Source organism: Octopus sinensis, linkage group LG4, assembly GCF_006345805.1.
Source record: "Octopus sinensis linkage group LG4, ASM634580v1, whole genome shotgun sequence".
Taxonomy (NCBI): Eukaryota; Metazoa; Mollusca; class Cephalopoda; order Octopoda; family Octopodidae; genus Octopus; species Octopus sinensis.
Genome location: NC_043000.1, coordinates 10,925,471 through 10,950,280, shown reverse-complemented (window position 1 = coordinate 10,950,280; position 24,810 = coordinate 10,925,471). Strand labels below are relative to the sequence as shown.

The following is a 24,810-nucleotide window of genomic DNA, read 5'->3' as shown; positions in this document are numbered from 1 at the left end:
TGTTGTTTCTGACTGGTAGAATTCTGGATTATTAAAGCAACGGCTAGTGATTGCCTCGTGTACCCCGAAAGTACAAGAGAAGAAGAGAAGATATATTCACATTCACTAAGTTCGTTACACATTGTTTGACTAGAAATACAGATCTGTGAGTTATATCTAGTAATTCGGTCGACCTGCTGCGTAAAATAGCAAAAAAACTTGATCTGCAACTGTCCTGGATCTACACAATAGCAACAGCACCTCGCAAACCAGCGTGAGTTTCTTTGTATTCTCTTGACCTGCTAAAAATAACTAACAAATCACATTGAAATCATTTCGTCTTAGATAATTCTGGGCCTAAGAAAAAAAAAGCAGAAATGTAACAATTGAATGCTTAACCTGAAACTGAACAACACATCCTTAGAGTTTTTAGTTAGCATTCTTTTTGTGGCAAGCATTCAGACAAGGTGCAGACGTGCTTGTGTCGTTAAGAGGCATGCTTTGTACCCACATGGATTCGGGTTCAGTCCCAATGCACGGCATCTTGGTCGGGTGTGTTCTGTAACGTCTGCAATACTTTCACGTGATTAGTTGAAGGGAAAGGCAAAGAGCGAAAGAAAAAGGAGAGAGAGAAAAAGAGGGAGCGTGCTGTGTCTATAAAATTGTGCACAAAGCATATAAAGTATATATATATATATATAACGATGAATAGCTTTGCTTAAATCATTGGTTCGTTTTGTTCTCTTACTTTATTATCATCTTATAATCATCTCATAATAATGACCTTTATGACTCGTATTACTACCTCAGTCAATCTAAATGTATATATTTGTCGTTACCTGTCATAAATAGCCTTTTTCTATTTGCAATGTGCATTTTCGTTGATTTTTCATATTTTACCCTTACATTTCCACGTGTATTTTATATTTTCTTTTCGTAACATATTTCTACTATATATATATATACTAGCAGTATCGCCCGGCGTTGCTCGGGTTTGTAAGGGAAATAACTATATAAGCATTTTTAGAGAGTTATAGCCAAAAAAATAGCAAAAAAATGCATTAAAAATGGAAAAAAAATTATGGTAATTTTTTTTTAAATCGTTGACTCATCGTAGATATTTTTAGAGAGTTACTTCCCTTATATAATAGCGAAAAATGCATTAAAATGGAAAAAAATGATGGTAAATTTTTTTTTTTAATCGTAGACTCATCGTAGACGCGCGCTAATACCCAGAAGGGTTCGATATGAATCACGACTATAAGATACCCGGTTTTGGTTAAACTGCACCGCAAAATGTGGGAGTAGTTAGGAATCTAAATCGTAGGAGACAGACACACAACCTCTCTTTTATATATAAAGTGCACTAAGTGATCATCGTGTTCCAATTTCTTTCACTTTTCAATGATTAACAGATGAGCGACTATCCTTTGATACAGACACAACACAGGCTACACTTTCAGGTTTTGGGGATAAAGTTTTCAGAAATAACCCAAAAAGTTTACCATTAATTCTGTGAAATATTCACGGGTCCCGTTAATTATTATTAATTGCCAAACAAATTCCCGGTCCTTTTCTTTCTCCTCTCTGCACTAAGAGATTAATGAGGATGAGTTGACGTTTTGATCTTTTGCCTCCACTGGAGGGGCCAGAAAGATAATTCTGGAGAAATCTGTTTAGGAAGGAAAGAGTTAACCTACTTTATTTGCCAAATTTATTAATACTCAGTGAAATGTTAAGCCTCTTTCTTTCAGTCAATTCGACCACTGGCCGAGGAGCAAACTTTTGGTCCCTACGCGAGCGAGGACAGAATTTTTATTATCTCTAGCTACCTATATCGCTTCTACTCTCTCTCTCTCTCTCCTCTCTCTCTCTCTCTCTCTCTCTCTCTCTTCTCTCTCTCTCTCTCTCTCTCTTTCTCTTTCTCTTTCTATCTATCTATGTAACAGCACAGGGATGAAGCTAGCTCCTCACAGAATGGACCACGAAACTACAGAAAATATCTTACCCAACAACGCGACGACATCGTTTATTACCTTCGCCTTCAGCGAAGGCGGAGGTATTGTTTTCAGTCGTGTTTGTTTGTTTGTTTGTCCGTAAGCAAGGCATCTCAAGAAACGCTGGATGGATTCGGTTGAAACTTTCAGGGATGTTTGTCCTCGTGACTGGCACCAACTGATTAGATTTTGGGATCGATCCGGTACCAGACAAGGATTCTGGATAATTTTTCCGGCTTTTTTTTACTTTATTTTTGAGAGCGGTCGGATTCATTTTTAGTATTCTCGTTTGTGAGAACAGTCGAGTTTATTTCAGATATTCTCCTTTTAAAAATCGTCTCCGGCTAATCGTTAAGAGGACGTTGGTGTTGCGTTGGCGGAGGTTCGTGCCGGCAGTTTGAGTTGGTTTTTTCTCTTTTGTTTTTGTTTTTTGTTTTTTTTTGTCGTGATGGATATGAGTCATGGTGTTGAGTGTTTGTTTGATTGATTGTTGCTTGCTATAGTTGTTTTGAATTGTTGTGATACCACTTGCATTGTCTGCAGAGGTTATCCAGAGGTTATCTCTCACGTGTATGAGAGAGAATGCTAACTACGCACTGCTGTAAAGATGGTTACTGAAAGCAAACCCCTTGTACGAAGCACCTGTGAACAAACGGTTATTGAATTTACTCTGCCTGAGAACTTCGTTCTTCGTATTTCCAGCTCCTTGAATCAACAGAATAATTATAATGGAAGAAGATACCCCAAAAGTATCATAAAAACCTTCCTTCTATTATAAGTCTGTCTGAGGTCCTTGTGACTTGACAAAAAGTATAAGCTCCCTCCCCCCGCCAGTAGACATAATATCTTCAATCAACAACCTCACGATATTGTATACTGTGTGACGTCTATAATAATAATAATAATGATAATAATAATAATTCTTTTATTAACCATAAGGACTTACATAAAACAACATAAAATGACATAGCACAACATAAAAGACAACACAAGACGATACAAAGGGGTTTTACAGCGCGTAAACATTAGAAAACAATACAAAATTAAACATAAATTTCCCAAAGCCACTTTATGGTTCCTCGTGGAAAACCCTACAAAAGCCACAGGTGTCTGATCAACAGGGCAAGAGTCCTTCTTTAATTTTCACAGGTGCACGCTCAGAATTGGCCCTTTCACACTGGCCATTCTTCCAACATTCACCGATCTTTCAATAAACTTGCTAGAAGGTAACACTTCCTTCTCTACCCTCATCTACCTCTTCAAGTGAAACTTGAAGAAGTTGATGAGGGCTTGGCCAAAGAGGAAAGTGTCTGACTTTAGCTCTTTCAGACGAGTCCACTAAATAATGATGATGATGATGATGATGATGATGATGATAAATGCTCTGGTGCAGTACCAGACAGTGGCTCTCATGGCTTCTGATCTTAACTGATTGGAAGTGTTATCATGTACATTGTTTTGTCTTGGTATAAAAGATGGGCTACAGCAAATATTCTGCTCAATACCACAGATTTGCTTGTCAGTTGTTTGACCTTAACCAGTTGAGCATGTCCCTTAGTGGCTGACGATATGTGCATCTCTGATCACGAGCAGAAATAGTGGGGGAGCATCATAGCCATGTGTTGAATGGGATTCTTAGAGGTTTGGATAATTCACCTTTGGAAACATGGGTGGTTCGTTCAAAATCCTTAAACAGCCCTTATTCAGGGACCTTTTAAGCGGGATGGGCTACTCGAACTGAAGAAAATTCTAACTGGGCCCCCACCTGCAAGGTGATGCGCTGTTGAGCTTGATATGAGATCACCATATCGCGCACTTTTGGTTGTGATGCATGTGCCTAGTGTACCCTTATCAGACAGGTAGTCATGACGGGTATATTGGGCTTCGTATATTTTACCCCAGTGTCACTTTGATGGCATGCACTGCTCTCTCACTCAATAATAATGATAATAATAATAATAATAATAATATAATAATAATAATAATAATAATAATAATAATAATAAAATAATAATAATAAATCTTCGCTGGTCGGCAAAATAATTTATTCCTGACATTTGTAAGTGCTTCGCGGAACACTCACAATCATATTAACAAAAAGTGTGATGCTGGATATGCAATAAAAGATAAATGTGTTGAAGAGAAACGCCCTTCATTATGCTAAGTCTTCTCGATATGTTGGCTTAGTAGTAACAGATATTTGTCATTGTCATATATGTAATTCAGTACAAATAAACAAGTATAAGAAATCAAGCGATAAATTAAAAAATCAATCATTAATGTAGTTGTGTACATATTCGATTTCCATGTCTCTAATGTAATATATCCATGCAATGCTTTTATCCATGTAATCGATCTGCAGGTGATCTCCGTATATCTCCTTTCTTGAACATTATATTATAATTCTGCTTGACACTCTGCGAATTAGCACATGCGTTGCGCTCTGTTGAGCTGTTATCACTAAAATTTGCTATGATGGTTAAGGCGGCGAATTAGCAGAATTATTAGCATACCAGACAAAATGCTTCGAACCATTTCATCTGATTTTACATTCTAAGTTCAAATTCCAGCCGCATCGGCTTTGCTTTTTTTCGTTCTTTCGGGGTCGATGAAATAATTACCTGTTGTTCACTGGCCCACAGATAGATATGTAGGTAGACATCAATAGATAGCTTTTTCGTTTTGGGATTTGGTTTGCAAGATTTTTTATATGAGTCAAGACTATTGAAAAGGTTGCAAGATGCAACGAAAATTTTAGGAAAATAAGAAATAAGTGGAAACTTTACCGGTGAGTATGTTACATTATAAGGCACAAAAAGAAAATGACTCTCCCCAGACACAACAGAATAGATAACTAGTTATTTTAAAGTTAGATTAAGGGAAAATCCTGCCAGCTAACGCAATCAGAACTGGCAGAATAAGTCCGTAGGTTGAATTTGAAGTCCTAAACTTTTACAATGAATTTAACTTTCAGAACACCATACTATTTATTGTGGTACACAGCCCATGTCACCAAAATATCTTTGATGTCACCAAATCCAATTTGCATTTCATCGTGATAAACCATGTGTATATATTCTGACCGTTCCTTCAAGATGTATCTCTTCAGCTTTGCAGTCTTAATGCTTTTTAACGGGTCGAATAAATCGTCACACTTAATCCTAGTTTCCTCGTTCTTCCTCTTTCTATACACGCAGCCTTACACAAACCAGCATTATCTATCAACTCAACCTTCAGTCATTAAAAATATAAAAACTGGAAGAATGTTTCCAAACGCAAATATGAACTGTAAATCAGTTACTTTCACAATTAGGACAGTTTGTTAAATCTGTAGCGTAGCTAGGTGATATCCTCACTGTTTGAGAGATATATTAGAAATGATCTCGTGTTAGATAGCAACCATCTTCGGCTATTTGGACCCTGTTGTGTCCACTGCTCTGATTGGTTGGCATTGGCGCAGTTTGTCTCTTGACTTATTTCGCGCCAATGTGTAAACCAACCAATCAGAACCTTCCAGTAAGAATATGTGAGACAGCTTGTTCACAATCCAATTTGATCCACTTAAACCTTTTAAAAAGGCGAGATCAACAGACTATTATTCGTCTTAGGTTCTAGTCTTTCTTAGGACTAACCTCTGACCACAGAGCGACTCGGCCACTTCCAGTTCCAGCGACAGACGACCAGACCAGTCAGCCATCCATGTCCCTGCTCCATCCAACGACGACGCTAATATACACCAGAAACGCAGGACGTCTCCACTATCGTCGCCTTCATCTTGACGACGCCTTTCTCTACCGTCGCCATCACCATCGTCGTCCTTCAACTTCACGTCGTCTCCATCTCCGTCGCCTTCATCGCCACCAACAGTAATACGTACACAGCAACTCGCTCAGGTTTAAACTCCACGCTGTTGTGAATATTCACCAAGGTGAACAGCTCCAGTCAGCCTGCGAGATTCCTGTATCAAGTAACCCGGCACGGTACGGCACAATAACCACAACGTCTGCACGTGTGGTAACCGGCACTGCCTCGTGACCTCAACAACTTTTACAGGACTACAACTATTGTCTAACCTTACTACGAACTGGTAAATTAACTCCATCTTGTCTGAAATACTCTGAGAGACTCTTTTCTATGCTCTGTATTTTGTCTTACCCGCATACACCTTGTTTGTACTTATGCTCACTCTTGTAACGCACACACGAACATACAGACACAAACACAGATGTTGCACGCACCGCTGTTACACTTACAACGGACACACAGACACACTTGTCGCACTCATAGACATACACTCTGCTAGCACCCATACTTTATCCTATTGTACACTTCTGTAAATAAAGTCTTCTTTCTCTCAAACAGTAGAACGGTTGTCGTCCTCATTATTCCTTTTGGCACTTATTCTTTTATACCATGTATTTTGATTTATTTTGTTAGGGCGACCGTGCGGCGTTAAAAAGGAGACATTTCTGTCACCAACTCCTTACGTACGGTCGTTTTCCCTACAAATCTATAAGAGTTAAATTCGACTCGACGAAAATCACGAGTTGATTATGTGTGCATACCCCAGCCCAGTTAGCACTTTTTGTTCACGTGATAGTCTAGTGGCGTAACTAGGACTGTCGGTAAACAAAGCCTACAAATACAGCTCATTTCAACGCGTAAAAGCCAGAGTGAATCGGCTTCCGAATGAATTCGATTCTTGGTGGAGTACGCTCTCACAACTAGCTGTTCTCACAACTACACTTAGAGCGGTACCATCCACTTTGGCCATCTTCACAACTTTCACATCTTTCAATAAATTCACTTGAGAACAACACCGCCTTCTCCACCCTCACTTTCCTTTTCAAACGAAACTTTAAAAACTCAATGAGGGCTCTACCATAGAGAAATGTCTCTGTCCTCATGCCTTTCAACCTCGTCCACCAGACAACCTCTTTCGCCACAGCCACCAGACAAAGGAAAACTGATTTACCTGCCCGATTAAAGGAAGGCAGTAGGGCAATCGTTATTATGGACTCGGCCGACACAATGGATTCGTCTAACATATGACAGTAGTTGTTCGATGTAACTGCACAAGTCAGCAATTCTCAGACACTAAACGAGTGCGTGCAGAACGGTTTCGTCGCCTTGCGCGCACCTCGGACAAGTCTGTCTGACAGAACAACTGTGCTTGTAGAGTTTATCTCGAACCATTAATACCCCTCGGCAGCACTGTCGAGGGCATCTATAAATTATCAATAGAAGTCCCCAACTGGAAAATCCTCCGGAACAGACAAGCCAATTCGTTTTCATCGATGCCCAGAGTTTCCCGATGACATCGTCGCACCTCCCATCCACTAATCCTGTATAAATAAAGCTGAAGTTGTCTGTGTATGGCAGGTTTGGTAGCCTTCAACTAATACTATTTCCCCCGAGACCCTCGGGCGCAAGTTGACCAAAATTGAGCGTATGATAGAAGAAGGCTTGCTCTTCCTTCCGTAGAAGATAAAATTCAAATCGGACTATGTTAACACCAAAAATTTTTTACATGAAAAAGGTGCTTTTTTTCTATGAAAATCCCTATTTTTTACGACTTTTTGACTGCTGTGTCTCCATTTTTCGGTGTATTTCAACCAGAAAAATGCTCACTTAAAGAGAATAACAAGCTACATAATGCAAAATTTTTACTTTTCAAAAATTCCAATTCTAAAGGGGCGAAACAAACCCGAGCAACGCCGGGTGATACTGCTAGTATATTGTTAAAGTGGAACATCTACCGATCTCATTGCCCAAATGGTAAAAGACTGTAAGCGTCTGATAGTATTCTGGGTGTCAGGCGCCCAGTTTTGATCATTCGTTCACCCAGAACTGCAGCTCCGTCAAGAAGACAAGCTACGGAAAGAGGTGCCCATAGACGCTCACTGCCAAGAAATCCTTGCGAGTGGTGTAACCTAAGTTCCTGTCTGCACATCACTCCAACCTGATCAGCAGTAACCGGTGCAGGCACAATGGCCAGGCGATAAAGGATGTTGGCATTCGTCACACCTGCTCGACCTTTTAGGACAGCTTCCTCTCTGCCCATTTCTGCTTAAGACTGACTACCCTGTTCATTATCTCGCCCCAGTTTTTATCCATCTGGAGATCGAGACCGAACCAGACCCCAAGCAATTTAACTGGTTTGTCAGTCCGACCTCTAACGCCGTCCAATGGCATCGACCTTTCTCTCCTGGTGCCCAGCTGCAAGCCCACCAACTTGTTGGCGTTGATTATGGCCCTGCAACCAACTCCTATTCCTTTAGAATGGTACCGACCATTTCCACTTTGGAGGCATCTGACACCATGATGGTGTCGTCGTCGAGGTACACCGGCACAACCCTCCCGTGGCGACAGCGGACGGCTCTGACCGACCGAATGTACGATGCGAAATGGTACCGACAGGTCAACTTTTACTTTGACCACCGATGCATTGCAGAGATCCAGCCTCTTAAAATAGGCCTGGAACCAGCCGCCTTCATGATGACTTCCAAGTAGTGATGGTCAACCCTTTCGAATGCTTTGGATTGATCCAAATTGATCAGAGCCCCACCAAAGCTAGCTTTAGCTCCAGCTCTCTCTCTCTCTCTCTATATATATATATATATATATCTTTCTCTCTCTCTCTTCTCTCTCTCTCTCTCCTCTCTCTCTCTCTCCTCTCTCTCTCTCTCTCTCTCTCTCTCTGGCGTATCGCATAAGGTAGAGGTTGTTGTGGATAGACCTGTTCGGGATTGTGTACGTTAGTGCTTCCTCGACCAGACTACCGACGATGAACACCAACCTTTTCGCTATCACCTTGGCCTAAATCTTAAACTCTGTATTTAACAGATTTATGGGCCACAACTTCCCTAGCATGTCAATACTGTCAACGTCCTTCTTCTGCAATATTACCACAACCCGGCTAACAGCACTAGGAATTCTCCCATTCTGCTGCTAGTTACAGAATACGTCTGCCAAGAGGCCTCAAACAAATCTGGCATAAACTCATAGAATTCATAGAGCAGCCCATGCAAACCGGGCGATTTGCGACTTGTGTGATCGCACATCGCCTTTTGTATTTCAGCGGCCGTTGTCAGCCTTTCGCAGAATCACGGTAGGAGTAATTTTCCCGACAGAGGATATGGACAGGAAGCACACCACATAAACACTGAAGAGTGACAAACTGGGCTTCAGACTAATCTACCTTGGCCGTAGGATAGTGAGAATAAAAATTATTGATGTACCCCCAGAAGCAAACATCTGCTGGTTGATAGTAGAGGTCCTCTTCGAAGTAAATAGCAAAACTAACATTCAGCTGGTCCAGGGGCTGCAGAAATAAAATTCTTCAGGGAAAGGGATATAGTTATTGATCCAAACTGATCAAGAGAGTATGGAATCTATTCCGACCTGACCAATCTGCCGGATGGTACAAAATTATATGTTACTGCTGAGGGCAAAATGTTATGGTGCCACTTGTGTGATGACAAACCATTTCAAGGTTTTCTGTCCACAACAAAGCAGAGGAAAAGAAAGAAACCCTATTTCTATAACCACAAAAGCAACAGCAGCAGCACGAACAGCGGCGTGCGAACACAGTAGCATTAGTAGCAGCCACCCTAAAACCGACAGCTGCGAATGCAGTAATAGTAGTACCAATAACAACAGCAACAGGAAGGCCTCAAATAACAACAAAACAAGAAGTCAGTGACCCCCAGAGCATGTTTCCCCCTTTCAAATCCCCCTCTCTGGAATGTTGAAGATTTCTAAATCCCTGGCTTGGCAATGCTCCCAGGAACATTACCGGTTCAAGATAAATTCTAAGGCAAGAAAATACCGTCAATCGGGCTTGCCTGAGATACGCGTAGGGCGACGAATTTTCTGCACGCCCTGAAAAATTACGTCACAAAGTTCTTCATACAAGCGCCTATGCTTATGGTTCTTACGATTAGAAAATTGTACTTGTTTAAGCCAAATCTACATACATACATACATACATACATACATACATACATACATACATACATACATACATACATACATACATACATACATACATATGTGTGTGTGTGTGTGCGTGTGTGTGTGTGTAATGGTTTCATGCAGGCATGGTGTGAATTCGATCCTCAATCGCCAACTTTCATTTAACAGTTCAACAGTACTTTTCTCGCGGTAAAACATGAGTTTTTCAATGAATGACAGCAGTTACATTTACCAGATGGCTTCGCTGAGCAGAATAATGTCTTTCCCACTTGACCCTTCTAACCTCTTCTAGGCCACCAAAAGTTAGAATTGAAATAACAGGTACCACCAACGATGTGTCTCTCTTTCTGACTGGTTTTGCATGGTTATAAATACTAATAAGGCAAAAATCAGTTAAAGCAACTGTTAGTGAACCGAGACGACATGGCCACAAGCAGGCAGCCACTAAAGACAAAAGGCCAGAGGGAAAAAGAAGGTTACAATAGCCAACTATTAGACACAACTTCACTCGACTCTATAACTTTCACTAGCTCAATTTCTTTTCTCTTACAACATCATTCTATCACTATCTATGGTTTACTACTACAATGAGAACGTGTACACACAGAGGCCAAAATGAATTTTCTTAACCTTGCATGCTCTTTCAATTATATCGCACCTGCTTGTCGGGTCATGGCATTATACAAAGTAACGGTATTCTTGTATTTGTTTCAAACATTTGACTGTGGCCATGCTGGAGCACTGTCTTTAGTCGAGCAAATTGACCCCAGGACCTATTCTTTATAAGCCAAGTACTTATTCTATTAGTCTCTTTTTCTGAACCACTAAGTTACGGAGACGTAAGCACACCAACATCGGTTATCAAGTGATGTTGGGGAGACAAACACAGACACACAAACATATACATATATATATATAATCAAAATAAGTAACAAGGATATCCAGAAGCAAGGCAGTACAATCATTTCATGCAACTCCATTTAATTGAACAATGCAACCATTACATCAATTTAAATGCAGAGCAATCCTCAGCTGCGCAAAGACATAGAATTTAATTAAATTAAAACAGATGGACACATTAGTATAATTTTACTTAAAATCTCCAAGAAGTTAAGAAGATAGACAAAGAACATGCTGCCTTCACTTCAGCTTAGAAGCTACTTCAGCTTAGAAGCTACTAAGGTATCAGGAAGAAAGACTTGTAACAGATTTTGCTTGTCACTGTTTTATGAGCTCAGTTTTAATTTATAGACTAGTTTTATCAAATCCTTGTATATCTAAGGCCTATATTATACCTCTTAATTTAATATTAGTATATAATTAGCACGTCCTTTTAACAACAATATTCTTTTAACCAATACCGGGTATCAGTCTTGATTGTAATAAGCAAAATAAGTTAAACAATTTTTAGTTCATAATACTTAAATTATTATACAGTTTCTATAAATCTTCTCTATTGAAGTTAATAAGGTATATTATGCTTCATTATGGTCTTAGTGATTAGGCTACCTTTATTCCTTTTTTATGGTGCTCTACACTAACTGATCATTTTATTATTCTATTATAGCCTTTAATAAATCTAATCTTTGTATCCCAATTAATTCATACTTAGCTTATATAAGACAATACAAGTATCTCCACAACTTAAAATAATTCGATTTAATTAAATTAGTATATAGTTAACATGTTCTTTAGCCTCAGTGTTCTTTTATTAAATACCAGTTAAATCTCCATAGATACCATCTAACAAGTTAATATTTAGATAAATAATAAGTATAAATATCAAACTATTTCTTTGTAATTTTCTTTTCCTTCCTCTATTGTGGTAAAATTTTGGTATATACTCAGAATTCAAAGAAGTTTTATCCTTTTATTATAATATTATTCTTAATAATCTTCTTGACTACCTTAAAGTACATACATACATACATACATACATACATACATACATACATACATACATACATACATACATACATATATATATATGTATGTATGTATATATTGTCAGTAGTTCATTTATCCAAGAAAGAGGCAAACTCTAAAACATTAGACCACTAATGGCCAGTCAGAGAGTGACCATCAGTTTTGCACCTATAAAACGCTTATCCAAGTTGCCTGTGTGACTCAGTGCTTTATGAGTGTGAAAATAAATATATATATCATGGGCCAAAAAACTTTTCAACTTCTTGCCTAATGCAAGCCAGGAGCAATCTCTTATCTCTTACACTATTTCAGTATTACATGTCAAAAGTGAAACAATAACATCTCTATTGTAATGTGAGATAATTTCAGTTTGAACACTTTCAATATTAATACAAACTCTTATCTCACTTACCTCACTTACATATATATATGTGTGTGTGTGTATATATATATATATATATATATATTATATATATATATATATGTATCAGTTAGAAACTGATGTTGGTGTGTTTACGTCACCATAACCTAGCGGTTCAGCAGAAGATATTGATAGAATAAGCACCAGGCTTACAAAGAACAAGTCCAGGGGTCGATTTCTTCAACTAAAAGGCGGTACTCCGGCATGGCCATACTTAAATGACTGAAACAAGTAACAGAGTAAAAGAGTAATATATATGTATATATGTATAGCTTTATTAAGCTATACACAAGCAAACTAGTGGAGACAAGAATACATTTACCAAAGGTTCATTACTTTAGGTACAATAGGGCTTAAGTCGTCATTTACTTTTGTATTTATATATACTCTTTACTCTTTTATTTGTTTCAGTCACTTGACTGTGGCCATGCTGGAACACCGCCTTGAGCAAATCGATCCCAGGACTTATTCTATCAGTCTGTTTTGCCAAACCGCTAAGTAACAGGGGATGTAAACACACCAGTATCAGTTGTCAAGCAATGTTGAGGGGACAAACACAGACACACAAACATATACATACATATATATATATGTACACATATATACAATGAGCTTCTTTCAGTTTCCGTCTACCAAATCCACTCACAAGGCTTTGGTTGCCCAAGGTGTCATGCAGTGAGACTGAACCCAGAACCATGTGGTTCATAAGCAAGCTACTTACCCCACAGCCACTCCTACTCCTATATATATATATATATATATATATCATTTAGGTAGCAAATATACTTCACGATGTCGTGCTGCTTCAGTTTACATCTCGCTCAGAAATTTATTATTGCTTGTTTCTCCTTTTGCAAGATTAGCGATGGTTTGTCACTGGGAAAAGCATATAGTATTTTGCGTTTGGAATTTCTTCTCATCCCTAGCCAGTGATTGTCACAAACTAATGATGGGTTACTACCCAGAAACTTAGATACATGTGTATCACACCAGGCTAGAGATGGGAACGATGATTTCCTTTTGCACAGAAAAACTATTGTTTTACCGTGAGAAAAGTACTGCCGAAGTGTTAAGTTAAATTTGGCAATCAAGTGTCGAATCCATGCTATGCCTGCATGAAGCCACTACAAATACATTGTGGAAAAAAAATTTATCTACTGTCATGGAGAAAGTGTAACTATAAAAATGCAGAATTATCAGAGTAATGGGCATTCAAAAAAGTATGTATGCATAGAAATGCATGAATGAAGAGATCGGGGAATCAAATATTGATTGCATCACTAAAAACCGCAGGTGGTATGTGTTATTTCCCTTGGGCTGCTTAAATAAAATATTAGTAATATGTAGTAGATAGGAGGATCCATTGGATGGGCCTTTTCATTGATATTTTCAACAATCTATGTCATGAGGCTTCCAGTGTCAAATAAAGTAAAAAACAAAGTGATATTGCCTGCAAAAATTAGAAATTGGACACACAAAAACTCAATATTCAAGGTAATCAAACATAAACATTGAAATGGGTTATTTCTCTTGGGTGTTTAAAAAAAATAGTTATATGAGGTAGATATAAAGATGCCTTAACTGGGGCTGCATTATCAGTTTTTTCAACAATCTAAGTATATCATGAGGTTTCCAGACATGAATTCTACTAACATGTCAAGTTTCATCAAAATCAATAAAACAATGTAGGAGGAGTTAGATAACAACACCACAAACAAACACACACCGATTTTCCACATGTATAGTGTGTGTGTGTGTGTGTGTGTGTATATATATATATATATATATACCTTATTTAAAAACAGCAGAAATTTAACAAAAGCTGTTACTCAGAGTTTCACGTTCCCATCCGTCGGACAGTTTTGTTAACAAAACTGTTAACAGCTTTTGTTAAATTTCTGCTGCTTTTAAATAAAGCATATTACTCTACCTCTGGTATTTGAGTACTCTTTTTTCCACCTTGCTTCACATTTATGTGTTTACTCCGGTATATGTATATATATATATTTATATATGTACATATGTATATATGTGTATATATGTATATATGTGTATATATATATATGTATATATATATATGTATATATATATATGCATACATATATATATGTATGTATATATATATATATATCATCATCATCATCATCATCATCATCATTTAGCGTCCGTTTTCCATGCTAGCATGGGTTGGACGGTTCAACTGGGGTCTGGGGAGCCCGAAGGCTGCACCAGGCCAGTCAGATCTGGCAGTGTTTCTACAGCTGGATGCCCTTCCTAATGCCAACCACTCCGAGAGTGTAGTGGGTGATTTTATGTGCCACCGACACAGGTGCCAGACGAGGCTGGCGAACGGCCACGCTCGGATGGTGTTTTTATGTGCCACCGACACAGGTGCCAGACGAGGCTGGCAGACGGCCACGCTCGGATGGTGTTTTTATGTGCCACCGACACAGGTGCCAGATGAGGCTGGCGGACGGCCACGATCGGATGGTGTTTGTTACGTCCCCAAAGCACGGAGGCCAGTCTATGCGGTACTGGCTACGGCCACGTTCGGATGATTTTCTTGTGTGCCACCGGCACTGGTACCACAAGATACAAATTCCATTGATGTTCATCTATTTTGATTTGTTTTGATTTGATTTTCACTTGCCTCAACAGGTCTTCACAAGTGTCACAAGAAGGAAGGTATGCACAGGTGGACTGACTACGTCCCAGGTAGGGGCCACGGGTTATGGCCTGACTAGTCTTGCCGGGTCTTCGGATGGTGTTTTTATGTGCCACCGACACAGTTGCCAGATGAGGCTGGCGAACGGCCACGATCGGATGGTGTTTGTTACGTGCCCACAGCACGGAGGCCAGTCGATGCGGTACTGGCTACGGCCACGTTCGGATGGTTTTCTTGTGTGCCACCGGCACTGGTACCACAAAGATACAAATTCCATTGATGTTCATCCATTTTGATTTGATTTGATTTGATTTTCACTTGCCTCAACAGGTCTTCACAGGTCTTCACAAGTGTCACAGGAAGGAAGGAAGGAAGGTATGCACAGGGGACTGACTACGTCCCAAGTAGGGGCCACGGGTTATGGCCTGACTAGTCTTGCCGGGTCTTCGGTTGGTGTTTTTATGTGCCACCGACACTATATTGCCAAAAGGTCTCAGTCACTTGTCTTGGTGAGGCCCAATGTTTGAATGGTATTGTTTACATGCCAGTTACACAACACTGACATTGGCAACAAATTTTGGCACAACGCCAGCAATTTTTTTTGGGGGGGGGTTGATTACATCAACCCTAGTGCTGAATTGGTATTTATTTTAATAATCCCGAAAAGAAGAAAAAGTAGATCTCAGAGGAATTTGAACACAGAATATAAAGACGGATGGAGTGCTGTTAAGCATTTTGCCCTGTGTGCTAATTATTCAATTTGTGATATTATCATGTCTGTATGGGTGTGGGCAGTGGCAAAGATTGTAATGCTCTGAGCAGTAATTAACTTTGTTAATGACGCAGTTCAAATTCTGACAGACAGCTTCAACAATGCACTGGTGGTCTGCAGGAAAATATTTACTATATTCAGTTAAATAGACTACAGCTGCCCCAACACATTATGAGTAAGTGAGTGCGTACATGCATGTATATATGTATGCATGTATGTATGTATTAGCATCATCGTCATTGTCGTTTAACGTCTGCTTTCCATGCTGGCATGGGTTGGATAGTTTGACTGAGGGTTGGCAAGCCAGAAGGCTGTGCCAGGCTCCAATCTGATCTGGCAAAGTTTCTACATCTGGATGCACTTCCTAACGCCAACCAATCTGAGTGTAGTGGATGTTTTTACATACCACCGGCATGAGGACTAGTCAGCTGGTACTGGCATCAACCACACTTAAATGGTACTTTTTACGTGCCACCTGCACAGGAGCCAGTCTGGCGGCACTGGCAATGACCATGCTGAAATGGCATTCTTTACGTGCCACTGGCACAGGAGCCGGTCAGGTGACACTGGCAACAATCACACTTTAATGGTGCTTTCTATGTGTGTATATGTATGTATGTGTGTGTGTGTGTATGTGCATATATTTGTGTATGAGTGTGTGTGTGTGCATGTGTGCATGTTTGAACCCCTACCATCACTTGACAACTGATGTTGCTGTGTTTACATCTTCCATAACTTAGCCTTTTTGCAAAACAAACTGATAGAATAAGTACAGGCTTACAAAGAATAAATCCTGGGGTCGATTTCTTCGTCTAAAGGTGGTGCTCCAGCATGGCCGCAATCACATGACCAAAGCAAGTGAAGCAATAAAAAAAACTATGCCATTTTAATCCCAAGCAGTGCCTGGTATCTCTGCTGGTATACACACACACTCATATATATATATAATATTAGGGAAAAATTCAATTTAGTATTAAATCAAATTTCACAATATAAATATATAAATTCAATTTAGTATTAAATCAAATTTCACAATATAAATATATAAATTAGAGATAAAACCACTATTATGCAATTCAAACAATGATAGACATAAACCAAATCATAAATAAAAAATAAAATATATTTTTATAAAACATATAACTAGATCACAAAAAGTACAAAAAGGAATAAAGAATATATAATAAGTATATTATATACTTATTATATATTGTTTATTCATTTTTGTTCTTTTGTGATCTAGTTATATGTTTTATAAAAATATATTTTATTTTTTATTTATGATTTGGTTTATGTCTATCATTGTTTGAATTGCATAATAGAAGGCAATATGGCAACTGCTTTCAATTGTCTCCTAGTGTGTAGCCATTGGTACCTCTTGATATTGCCAGTGCATCATCTCTGTAGAGGCCAAAGCTAGTTGAAGTGAATTTCTTTTTCAGTATATTTCAGATGAAGAGACCGAAGAGGTCACACACATCTGCACTGTCAAAAGCACCCATTGCCATGTTGAAGGAGCCCTCTGGGTCAGTGCGTCTAGTTCAGGCAGACCCCTTACTGAAAAGTAGGGTTCTTCTAGCATACATGATATGCATTATAATGTGTGTGTCCTCCTTGACTTCAGTATGGGCCCTACTCACTCTATTGATAGATATATAAGTGCATCTTACTCTTGACTTATGGTCCCTTAGACGACTCACACACATGTATATATATATATATATATATATATATAATATATATATATATATAATATATATATATATATATATAAATATATATAATATATATATATATATATATATATATATAAATATATATATATATATATATATATATATATATATTTCGTTTGGGGATTTGGTTTGCAAGATTCTTTATATGAGTTCATGTGTTGAAGCATATTCTGTTGTCTGGGGAGAGTCATTTTCTTTTTGTGCCATATAATTTAACACACTCACCGGTAAAATTTCCACTTATTTCTTATTTTTATTTTCCTAAAATTTTCGTTGCGTCTTGCAACCTTTTCAATAGTCTTGACTCTGTCCGTTATCTACACTGCGTTCCTTTTTGTTTGTTTGTGCGCATGTGTGTGGATCAGTGTGTGTGCGTGTGTGCCTATGCATGCATGCATGTACGTACGTATGTATGTATGTATGCATGTGTGTATGTATGTATATATGTGTGAGTATGCATATGTATATATGTATGTATGTGTGTGCATCTGTATGTATGTACTCTGCATATTCATGTGCTTGCATGTCTGTGTATTTTCTATGTGTGTGTGTGTGTGTGTGTGTGTGTGAGCGTGTGCTTGTATATGTATGCGCCTCTGACTCCATGTGTGTGCATGTCTGTCACACACACACACAGACATGCACACACAAGCAGACAGAGGTGCATACATATTCAAACACACACTTACACACACGCATACATAAAAAATACACAAATGCAGATATGCAAGTACATGAATATGCAGAATACATACATACAAATGCACACACATACATATATACGTATGCATACACACACATATATACATACACACACAAACATGCATACATACATACATGCATGCCTAGGCACACACACACACACACACTGACCCACACACATGCACACAAACGAATAAAAAGGAATGCAGTGTAAATAACGGACAGAGTCAAGGCTATTGAAAAGGTTGCAAGACACAACAAAAATGACTCTCCCCAGACACAACAGTAATATATATATATATTGCCTTACTGGCACTCGAGCCCCGTGCTAGTAGGGTGTTAAGAGCACCGTCCGAGCATGATCATTACCAGAGCGGCTATCTGGCCTCCGTGCCGGTGGCACGTAAAAGCACCCACTACGCTCTCGGAGTGGTTGGCATTAGGAAGGGCATCCAGCTGTAGAAACTCTGCCAGATCAAGATTGAAGCTTCATGCAGCCATCTGGTTCGCCAGCCCTCAGTCAAATCTTCCAACCCATGCTAGCATGGAAAGTGGAAAGCAGACATTAAACGATGATCATCATCATCATCATCGTCGTTTAACGTCCGTTCTCCATGCTAGCATGGGTTGGACGGTTCGACCGGGGTTCTGGGAAGCCAGAAGGCTGCACCAGGCTCCAGTCTAAATTGGCAATGTTTCTACAGCTGGATGCCCTTCCTAACGCCAACCACTCCGTGAGTGTAGTGGGTGCTTTTTACGTGCCACCTGCACAGGTGCCAGGCGGGGCTGGCAACGGCCACGGTCAGATGGTGTATTTTATGTGCCACGGCACGGAAGCCAGTCGAGGCGTGCTGGCATCGGCCACGAGTCGGATAGTGCTTTTTACGTACCACCAGACCAGGGATCCTGGCTGGTTCAATTCGATTTCGATTTCGCTTGCCCCAACATGTCTTCACAAGCAAAGGGGGTTGGCAAGGGTGCCTGTCGTACGGTCGCATTGGAGTATTTTACGTGCCACGGCCACGAGTCGGATGATGATATATATATATATTATATATATATATATATATATATATATATATATATGAACACACGCATGCATGCATGCATACATACATACATGTGCTTGATGTTACTGTTGTGACTTTTTTCCTTTTTGAAACACATCCCAGGTATTTAGGCTGATATGCAGCAGTGATAGGAATGGAGTTTTAGAACGAAGATTATGCTAAGATCCTTGAGACTGAGTTTAGAAGATAGGAGATTAGACGGAATAAACACGCCTCTTCTTTTGCCCCATTGTGAATTGAGAAGTTAGAGAATGCTGTCTCCTACCCCACCCCTTGAATACCTCTCTTTACCATTTCCATCATTGCAGTACAGCTGCCTTCTGTTCTTACCAAATCAATAAACCTTATTTACACAAAATACACACACGCACACACACACACTGCATACATACACACTCATCCAGACACGCATGCATACATGCTAAAAAGTTGTTTTAAAAATTCATGCCTTAATGAATACACTCGGATAGCTGAGGTATTAAATGTGCATATCTTTATATATAAAAGTGAAGTTGTGTGTCTGTCTCCTACGATTTAGATTCCTAACTACTCCCACATTTTGCGGTGCAGTTTAACCAAAACCGAGTATCTTATAGTCGTGATTCATATCGAGCCCTTCTGGGTATTAGCGCACGTCTACGATGAGTCTACGATTTAAAAAAAAATTACCATCATTTTTTCCATTTTAATGCATTTTTTTCGCTATTATATAAGGGAAATAACTCTCTAAAAATGTCTACGATGAGTCAACGATTTAAAAAAAATTTACGATAATTTTTTTTCCATTTTTAATGCATTTTTTGGCTATAACTCTCTAAAAGTGCTTATATAGTTATTTCCCTTACAAACCCGAGCAACGCCGGGCGATACTGCTAGTATATAACACACTGTACAGGGATATCCCAAAACCTTACCAGAGAAAGCAGTACCCGGTCTGGACTGTGACATCACTTCCGGGAAATTGAACTCGGGATGTCGTTAGCAGTCGTCTATAACAACAGCAGTTTCACTTTCAGCGATATCGTACCGTCGTTGCGCCTGCTGCCATTCACTCTATTTTTTTTAGTTTCACTATTCTGCGAGACATCTCATGCCGATAGAAACATTCTGTTCCCATTTCTACCAACTGATGCCTCTAAATCAGTAATTTAAGGTACTTTCTTTTTCCATTCATTCATTTAATTCATTCGCATATAGTCTGTTTTCAGATATCGTGTTGTAGTCTTCACAGCACCTGTTGAACATTAACAGCTTCTGTAGAGACCGTCGTGAGAATATAAACTGATTAATATTAAAGGAAGGTGACATCGATTCTTATCTTTACAGAATGGTACATTTTTGTTTTGCTGAAGCTCTTCTTGAACATACCCTTCCATTAATATTGTTTGATTTTCTAGCATCTACTAACACTGCTATCATGATGCCTGTAGGCATCCTCCACTTGTTAATTTTCTAAAGAACTACCTAAAATAAGGCAGTGACAGAAAGTAAATTACGATTGAAGAATGATTTTCCGATGTAAAGAGAAAACATGCTAATAGTCTTACTGTTTATAATTATTAACAATGATAATGTTTTGTGTTTATACGTCGTATTAAAATGATTTCACGTAATATCGAAAACAAATATTCCCTACATTAGCCTTCACAAATAAATCAAAATCAAGTATTTTGTCGTTAAAATCCTTGTTTAACATATTTGTCTTTTTTGCTTGATGGAATCTCCGTGTTTTCACTTCTAGTTTGTGCTTACAATAGATGCTAAAGAGAAATTAACTTCGTCTTTTAAATAAACATGTAATCGAAGAAAATTGCCCGTTTATAAACTAATCAGCTGCTTTGCGTATCAATAATCTAAATATATTTGGCACCAGTTTCTATACATTAGAAAATAGATAATATCAAACATCTACTGCCTTTTTATTTTATTTATTTATTTATTTACTTTTGCATGGTTTTTGTAGTATAAATCTAGTGTGTGCGTAAAATTTTTGAATCTTAATTTTATATTGACATGTTGAGCTATTTTCTCTCTTACTATATATATATATAATATAGCAGGAAAGAAAATAGCTGAAAATGTCAATATGAAATTGAGAAAGATTCAAACACCACACCACACACACTATATATATATATATTGTGTATAGATAGATAGATATTGATAAATCTAACGTTTCTAGTTGTCTTCAGAGGTTAGGTCTGTGCGATGCTGTTTATAAGTAGCCTTGATGTGAAACCTTTCGTCACATCGCGGATTAAAACCGCTATATTTATAACTTTATTCCTAGTAAGCTGATAAATCTGAAGCTTTGTAAAATTTGATATAGCTAGATGGATTTGTTTTATTCATAAATCTGTAAATGTAGGTTTCCTCGTATTTTTTCAATAACCCTCTACAATTTCTTTATCGTTATCCTTTTTGAATATAATTTATTGCTTTCGTTTTCTCGCCAACGACGGACCCTGATCTGAAATATATTTCTTTTCGTAGTTTATTGGTTCTCGCTTTTTATCTTATTACGAAGGAAGCAGGTGTTTTTATGTTTGCATCTTATCTAAACAAATGCAGCTACTTGCTTTATCTACAAAATTGATCTTTTGTCGATTCTCACACGTCTCCTTATTCTCACATGTTTCCTTTTTTCTTAATGACAGATTCCGCGAATTTTCTCCAATGTAATAATCATAAGCATTAATTAATATCAATGAAGTGTTATCTTGATAATATCTGGGGGTTTTTCGTGCGAACAAGTGACCAGAAAATTGTATAATATGCATACTGCGCTCTGTTGTTACTCCACGTGCTTCCTTGTAATCTGCTGCAGAATTGAGTTCTGTTCTTATACTGTTGAGCATAAATGTTTGTTTCCTGCTGTTAACGAAGATCTGGTTCCACCACTTGACACAGTTATATACCGTTTGCCCCAGAATTTCTTTTACTTTCATTATTGAATTCTTTCGTTCTTAATTATAACTTCGCTAGTTCTTAAAAAAGATGTTTTCTTGGCTTACACCGCGGCAATATTATATTTACACTTCATGACTTACCAGTTAATTCTCAGTAAATAAATGTTAATTTTTGGGGGTTTTTTTTTATCTTCAGCATAAAATCAGCATAAATTCAGATTTATCTCTAATATCAACAATCAATGAATAAAAGACCAGCGAAGTTCTAAGAGCGAAATACTTTAATATTGAAAGTAAAATAAATTTTGTAATTCCTTGTTTGCCGTGCTGTTAGTACTCGGCAATTGTGTATTAAAAGTCAAATGTTAGAAACGTATCATAGTTATCACGTAATAAATCTTTACTATCCCGTTTATTTGGTCGTATTATCTAAAGAAACATTGACACAAGTGATAGTCATATGTCATTCATAAGTTCTCGTTATCTTCGATTCTGCCATTTATTTTAGTGATCAGGAGGAACTACGCAATTCAAAAACCGAAATGCTTAACTGTAGTCACATGAAAGGGCCTCTGTAAACGGGGACCATTTTAAATGTAAAAATTACACTTAATTAAATTTAAATTTACTAAGACCTTTATTGTGTTGCAGTCTTTTGAGCTGTCTTAGTTTAACTCTTTCGTTACACCTAACATAACTGTATTTTGTAATCTGTATGGAAATCAAAGTGAAAAGATTGGCATCTGTTTTGATTCGCTTTTTTTCTTTATATATTCAAAACAGATTAAAACTTAAGTCTTGTATGTCGATTGGCAGTTTCCAATATCGATACTGCAGAATCTTGTGTGAAGCTTGCTACTTAGTCAATACTTTTTCATGCGTGTAAAAAATCCAAGAAGCGTGGGAGTTCTATGTCTCCCTTGGGGGTTCCTCTTATTGCGTGAACAAGGTGAGTCAATAACTGCAGTAGAAGTGTTTTATTTACGTTCTTCAAATCAGCTGTAGCTTTCAAATATATTTGTGCTATATTCATCGATCCAGTTGAAATCTGTCACCTATTAATATTTCCGTTTAAAATGGAAAAGGTGTCTCGTGATCATATTTCTATGTTATTCTACGATATCATTATTGGTTTGTGAACATTGAAGGTGTTCTGTGGTAGCAAAAATTAACAGGTTATTTATTTTAAAACATCAGCATTTATTGTTATTATTATTTTTTTTTTTGCAACTTGATTGACAGAATATGTAACCTTTAATTTATTAAACCTTGTAGTTAATTTTATTATCTTGTATTGAGCTACGCCCCTGCACTTTATGAGTTGAAATTCTATCAATGCCAACTTTGCTGTGGAGTAACAAAGGTAATACTGTAGAATAACGTCGGAAATTAGTCGCCAAAACATCAATTTATTTTTTTAAATTTTGTCCACTTTCTGTAACTTTTTTTGCTTTTGTCTCTTTTCGTTCTTTTTTTTCCATCTTCTTATATTTACATTTTTTAAGCACTAGGGATTATGGACACAAACTCTGCCAAATATTTGAACTTGTAAAACCGTAATGTACCTTGTAATCTTTTAAAATATGTAAATTCAAAAACGAAATTTCTTGGAAAAGGCGGAAACGAAAAAGTTGTGGGGAGAAACTTTTTTTTTAACAGAAATTTTAATATTTTTCTTTTTTTATATAACCAGAACCATTATCTCAGATGTTTAAAACATATCATCATCATCATCATCATCATCATCGTTTAACGTCCCTTTTCCATGCTAGCATGGGTTGGATATTTCAAACATAAATTTGGAAATTTTGGAAAAGTAAAAAACGAAGAATTACAGAAAGGGGCTGTTGATAAAAAAAATAAATAGGATTTGGAAAAAAAAAATGTTTAAATCATACAGATCTTAAAAAATTACAGTTTTTGGTTGACTGCATAATATCTGACTAGATTCTATAGGATTACCTTGGTCAAGTAATGGGGTCTGATTTTATATTCTGATATTACATCCTAATCATTTAGCTAGCCAATATATTCTACGTTTTATGTTCAAACCAGCTAGTTCTGGCCTCTTGCACCTACCCTACAATGTCATTCTAAAAATAAGCAATTGCATCATTGAAAGCACCCATTACACTCTCTGAGTGGTTGGAGTTAGGAAGGGCATCCAGCCATGGAAAACCATGCCAAATCAGACTGGATCCTGGCACAGCCTTCCAGCATGCCAGCCCAGTCAAACTGTCTGACCCATGCCAGCATGAACAACGGACATTAAATGATGATGATGTTAAATGAATTTGGAGTTTCTTTTGCAGTAGAAATTAAGAAACTTGTAAAATGCATAAATTCATTTCTTTTGGAGACTCCCAGTCTCTCTCTCTCTCTCTCTCTCTCTCTCTCTCCCATTATTGTTTTTTGTATTTTATATTCGTGTGGCATCGTCCATTTTTCTGTCCCTGTTTCGTATACATTCGATCCTTCTTCCAAGAAATCTAATGCTCGTAGCTTAGTTTTTCCTTGGGGCTGGCCGGATTGGACCGATCTCAAGATTAATCAGCCGAAATTGCTAGGATGATCCGGTTCTTGACTGAAGATTGAAGGCTTCGAATGTCCCGTCCGTGTTTTTTGTATCGTCTTCTAAATGTTTTACGTTCTTGTC

General features: G+C 37.9%; 1 protein-coding gene across 4 annotated transcripts in view; it reads left to right on the top strand.

Annotated features, from left to right (window-relative positions):
- Nucleotides 1-20,193: 20,193 nt before the first annotated feature.
- The window catches only part of LOC115211062 (uncharacterized protein C3orf18-like), a 52,542-nt gene continuing 47,925 nt past the window's right edge, over nt 20,194-24,810 (top strand). Inside the window, exons 1-2 of one of the 4 annotated variants that reach the window (XM_036501756.1) lie at nt 20,195-20,398; nt 23,454-23,517. The gene's annotated coding sequence lies outside the window, so the exon portion shown is untranslated. Of the gene's footprint in view, nt 20,399-22,994; nt 23,104-23,453; nt 23,518-24,810 lie in introns of those variants that run through there. The other 3 variants (XR_003881462.2, XR_004998618.1, XM_036501757.1) reach the window with 3 other exon arrangements.